This window comes from Ictidomys tridecemlineatus, chromosome 7, assembly GCF_052094955.1.
Source record: "Ictidomys tridecemlineatus isolate mIctTri1 chromosome 7, mIctTri1.hap1, whole genome shotgun sequence".
Taxonomy (NCBI): Eukaryota; Metazoa; Chordata; class Mammalia; order Rodentia; family Sciuridae; genus Ictidomys; species Ictidomys tridecemlineatus.
In genome coordinates this window covers 180446966-180452881 of record NC_135483.1, presented here as the reverse complement: position 1 = coordinate 180452881, position 5916 = coordinate 180446966, and positions in this window count along the sequence as shown.

Here is a 5916-nt window from a genome sequence, read left to right as displayed (position 1 = left end):
AGATAGGGCCCCAGAGAGAGAATGGGTGGGGGGGGTGGGGTGGCAGGTGCCCGACAAGTCCCTGGGAACCTGGAGCCCAGAGACAGCCTGACAGCCCAGGTGATATGAGTGAGCACCAAGAATGGGGTGCACTTCTGCCCAGGGCTCAGGCCCTGGGTGCAGGAGGACAGCACCCACCAGGAAGGGCATGAGCCCCTAGACCCTTCCTCCTGCCCACTAAGAGGAGGGCTTAGCTGTCCTCCCTCCTGTCCTGGAGGATGGCACATGGGGAGAAGGTGCAGGACTCCCAGGAGACCCAGGGACACAGGACTGGGAGTTCGCACTTGGGGCCCCTCCAGGTCGGATGGGGACTCTGACTCTGAGAGATCTTTGACTCACCTTTCAGTTGGGGCCAGTGTTCTTCCCGTCCGCCCCACTCGGGCACAGGCACCACCTGGAGTTTTATGAGGTACCATAAACCATGCCTTTGGACTCTGCTCTTCTGCCCTCTCCCAGGACCAAGGCTTCCATTTCCCACCCTGGATGGATCCCTAAAGGTCCATCTCATTTAGGATGGGAAGGGAAAGGACTATGGTCCTCCCTGGTGTGGATCTGGTTCAGAAACTTGCTTTGAGCTGGTGCGGTGGTCTACACCTGGAATCCCAGTGATTGGGGAGGGTAAGGCAGGAGGATTACAAATTTGAGATCAGTCTCGCAGTTTAGTGAAACCCTGTTTAAAATAAAAAATAAGAAGGGCTGGGGATGTGACTCAAAGGTAGAGTGCCCCTGGGTTCAATCATCAGTAACAGAGTCAGCAACTTGGGTAACTGCCCTCAACCTGCAGAAATTCTGCCTCCCCTGAACCCTGGTTCTCAGAAGGATGAGATGAAGTCAGCTGGGTAAGGCAGCCCCTCTTCCTGACCCAGCTTCCCAATAGTTCTGGAGCCTGAAAGCATACGCATGTGCACAGGTCTGTGAGTGCAGGGGTGTGCACATCTGGTCAGAGAAGTAACACACTGCTCCTACTATTTTGGTTTTAAAATAACATAACAATCTTTCTTGTAAATAAAATGGAAGCTGGGTGTGGTAGCACACGCCTGTCATCCTAGCAGCTCAGGAAGCTGAGGCAGGAGGATTGCAAGTTCAAAGCCAGCCTCAGCAATGGCAAGGCACTAAGCAATCAGTGAGACCCTGTCTCTAAATAAAATACAAACTAGGGCTGAGGATGTGGCTCAGGGTTAAGTCCCTCTGGGTTCAATCCCTGGTATCAAAAAGAGAAAGAATTGTTTTAGGCCAGGCGTGGTGGCACACGCCTGTAATCCCAGTAGCTCAGGAGGCTAAGGTAGGAGGATTGAAAATTCGAAACCAGCCTCAGCAATTTATCAAGGCCCTAAGCAACTCATCAAGATCCTGTGCTGGGGATGTGGCCCAGAGGTAAAGCAACCCTGGGTTCAAGCCCTTGTACAAAAAAAAAAAAAAAAATCAAGATGAAGTATTCCTGGGGCTGGGGATGTGGCTCAAGCGGTAGCATGCTCACCTGGCATGCACGCGGCCCGGGTTCGATCCTCAGCACCACATACAAACAAAGATGTTGTGTCCGCCGAAAACTAAAAAATAAATATTAAAATTTTCTCTCTCTCTTTAAAAAAAAAAAGATGAAGTATTCCCTTTGACTGGTGTGTCTCCAGTATTTTTAATTTTATTTACTTATTTTTAATTTTAAATTTAAAAAGAAATTTTGACATGTTTCTGGATTTAATCCCCAGTACCAAAAGAAAAGGAAAAAAAAAAAAGAAGAATCAACTAGCAGAGATTGTAATTTAATAGGTCTGGGTTGGGATCTGAGATTCTGTATTGCTAACAAGCTCCCCCGGGGATGCTGACCTGCTTTTTCTTTGGACCAGTCTTTCAGTGGCATGGCCAAAGGTAATGACATTGCATTCAAACAGGGGGCACATAATGTCCCGTTATCCCAGCAGGAACAATGATTTCTTGGTCATAGTGGTGACTTCCAGATATTCTAAGGCACATTTTCCTCTTTGCAATTAGAACTTGCCTTGAAACTGGCACAGTGATGTGCATCGGTAGGGAGGATGGCTTGAGCCCTGGGGTTCAAAGCCAGCCTGGGCAATGTAGAAAAATCCTCATTTCCAAAAACAGATAAATACATAAAATAAAAAATTTAGAATACCACCACCAACAACAAAATTGTCTGGTTGACAGTTTGGAACTAATAGCACAGAATTTTTTTTTTTTTTTTTACAGGGATTAATCCCAGGGGCGAGGTGGCACAGACCTGTAATCCCAGTGGCTCAAGAGGCTGAGGCAGGAAGATCGTGCAGGTTCAAAGCCAGCCTCAGCAAAGGTAAAGTGCTAAGCAACTCAGTGAGACCCTGTCTCTAAATAAAATACAAAAAAGGGCTGGGGATGTGGCTCAGTAGTCAAGTGCCTCTGAGTTCAATCCCTGGTACCCAAAAAAGAAAAAGATAAAGGGCCTCCATATGTTGCCCAGGTTGTTCTTAAACTTGTGAACCTTCTGCTTCAGCCTCCGGGGTGACAGGTGTGGACACTGTACCTGGCAACATGAATCATGCTTTGTTTCAATCAGTGGATCTTGGAGCTCATTCTCCAAGTGTATAGAGTTCCATCTCATTGTTTTTCGTAACTACATAGCATTTTCTGGTATAGAAATGACAAGATTTATTTAATCAGTCCCTTCTGGTGAACACTTAGTAATCTAAGTGTTTTGCTGTACAGACAATAATGAAGTGGGAGCTCCTACACAGCAGGTTGTGTCCTAAAAGCAGAATTGCTTAAAAGGTGTCTGGTTTTTTTGTTTGTTTGTTTGTTTTGGTACCAGGGATTGAAGTGGGGGGTGCTAAGCCACTGAGCCCCATCCTCAGTCTTTTTTTTTTTTTTTTTTTAATTTTGAGACAGGGTCTCACGAAATTACTTAGCCTGGCTTTGAACCTGTGATCCTCTGGAGCCTCAGCCTTTAGAGCTGCTGGGATTACAGGCGTGCACCACACACCCGGTAGGTGTCTGTATTTTTTAAATATTTGTGATAGAAGGTCAGATCACTTTGCAACCAGCTTGCACCAGGGACACTCCTGCCAGCACTGTATCTTGCGCCAGACTTCAGGTCACCTTCCCCCCCCCCTGCCCGCCAGGAAGCCAACCAGCCACGCCCTGCCTGTCTGCTTCTCTCCCCTCTCTCAGGCCTCCTCCCCTCTCGCTCCACTCAGCAGCCCCTGTCCAGGCCTTTGCCCTTGTCTTCAGGACTGTGGCGGTGTGCTCCCGCTGGGGCACCAGGTCCCTGGACCCGTGATTTAGCTTCCAATGTGCAGTCGCCAGGTTTGCACGCGTCTCTCTCCCGCCCGCTGTTCCTCGGGATTCCTCCACGGTGCCCACTGCCTGAAAGGAAGAGGCTGCTTCCTTGCTCTAGTTAGAGATGGGCATTATTTGCCCCCTCCTGCTTTCCGCAGGGCCGTCCCCCCCCCCAACCCCCGCTCGTGTGCCATTCCGTACCTTTTATGCTTCCCACAGTCTGGGTTTGGTCAGCCCGTGGGGTTTTGCTTGAAATTCTCCCAGCACATACTTTTCACTCAAGTCACCTCCTTCTCCTTCTCCTGCCTCTTCCTTTTCCTTTTCTTCTTCTTCAATTCTGGGGATTGAACCAGGGGTGTTCTATCACTCACCTACATCCTAAACTCTTTTAATTTTTTGAGACAGGATCTTGTTAAGTTGCTGAGGCTGGCCTCAAACTTGCAATCCTCCTGCCTCAGCCTCCCGAGTCGCTGGAATTACAGGTGTGCTCCAGCACACGGGGCCTCAACCCATCTTCCCAACTACTCCTTTTCCAGCTCCTTGAGTATTCCTCCAGCAAAGAGCTGTTTTCCAATCTCCAGAGGGCCTCTCCAGTGGGGCTAGGCAACCCCAGAGCTCTTCCATCTCCTGTGCTCTCTCACAGCAGTGTACAGACCATTTATTTGTTGGCGTTTCTTTATGCTAGGAGTGATGTGTGTTTTGCCATGTTAAAATTCTTGTGAGTCTAAGTGAAATGAGCCAATTCCAAAAAAGCAAAGGCTGACCGTTCTCTCTGATATGAGGATGTTAACCCACAATAAGGGGGGTGGGGAGAATAGAAGTTCATCGGATTAGACAAAGGGAAATGAAGGGAAGGCCGGTTGGAACAGGAAAGACAGTAGAATGAATGGGACATGACTTTCCTATGCTCATATATGAACACATGACCAGTGTAACTCCACATCATGTTCAACCAAAAGAATGGAAGTTAGACTCCATGTATGTGTGATATGTCAAAATATACTCTACTGTCATGTATATCTGAAAAGAACAAATTAAAAAAAACTTAGACACAAAAATCCTTAATAAAAATTAGCTAATTGTAAAAAACAAATGATTCTTGGGAGCCTAAATTTTAATGTATTTGTGACTATTTTTTTTAATATTTATTTTTTAATTGTAGTTGGACACAATAACTCTATTTTTATTTTTTATTTATTTTAGTTGTTGAAAGACCTTTATTTTATTTATTTATATGTGATGCTGAGAATCGAACCCATTGTTTCACATGTGAGATGTGACTATGTTTTGACAGCGAGACTACATTTTGACAGCGCTAACTCCTTTTTGACCTTTCCCTGTAACAAGCTGTGAAGGAGCCAAGCAGCTAGCTGATAGCCACCTGGACAACAGTGTACCCATATGCAAATAAGGTAGTTGCAGACCAGAACTTTTCCTTCTAAATTTGACATGTGGAAGCTGAGATATACACCTTCTAGAACTATAGACACCAGAGCCTTCAGATTGTTCTCCCAGACACATCTTGCTGTGACTCTACTTTGCAAGTATTTGCTCTGAAATGGCATTGTCTGTTGGAGGCTCTGCTCAGCAATAAGTCTTGCTTCATTGTTGACAACCTGATGATATTCTGGGCCCTTGTCATTTTGGAGGGAATGGTCCCCTGGTACAGGGGTGCTCAACCACTGAACCACATCCCCAGCCCTTTTTATATTTTATTAGAGACAGGGTCTCACTGAAGTTGCTGAAGCTGGCCTTGAACTCACAATCCTCCTGCCTCAGCCCCCTGAGCTGCTGGGATTACAGGCATGCACCACCATGCCCGCCCATTTGGACAATTTCTTCCATGGATCTTACAGGGCATAAGACCTGCCTTGAAGCTGAGGCAGTTCAAAGGCCCCTTCATCCTGATGCTTGCAGTCATGCCAGAAAGATTTCAGAGGTGTTGCTCAGAATAATAGGCAAGAGTTTGTTAGAAAAGATATGGAAGGGGAATGGGGGACACTATCAAGGAAGAGAAGAGAGTGGGTCCTCTCAGAGAGGAGAGGAACAGTGTGCCTCTCCTGCCATCTAGTTTTATGGACAGAGGGGAGGTCCAGGGAAATTTCCAGAGAGCCCTGCCTAGGTCCACCTCTTGACTTTTGACTGTCAGCAGGATGATATCAGACTTCCAAGTCCCCATTACATATGACAACTCCAGGTCGATTGGCCCAAGCTGATCAGATCTAATCAGAACCTGTTCTTATAGATTTTATGGTTAGAGGGCAATAACCCTTATGTCCCGGAGTTCTGGGATCTGATCTGTATAAGGGTCACAAAATCCCCCTCCCCTTTCAGAGTCATGTGTGTTTTTAAATTTTGTTTAGAGTTTTTAATTTTTTTTAGTTATCAATGGAGCTTTATTTTTATTTATTTATATGCAGTGCTGAGAAGTGAACCCAGAGCCTCCCACATGCAACTGCTCTACCACTCAGCCCCAGCCCCAGCCCCAGCTGGCATGTGTTCTTTATGGGCATTTTGGGCCTGTATTTCTCCTGCAGAGAATAGTTTGCTGAGGAATGTGACACATCCTGTCAACTTAAGCCAGGCACGGCTTCAGGTAAATTACTATGG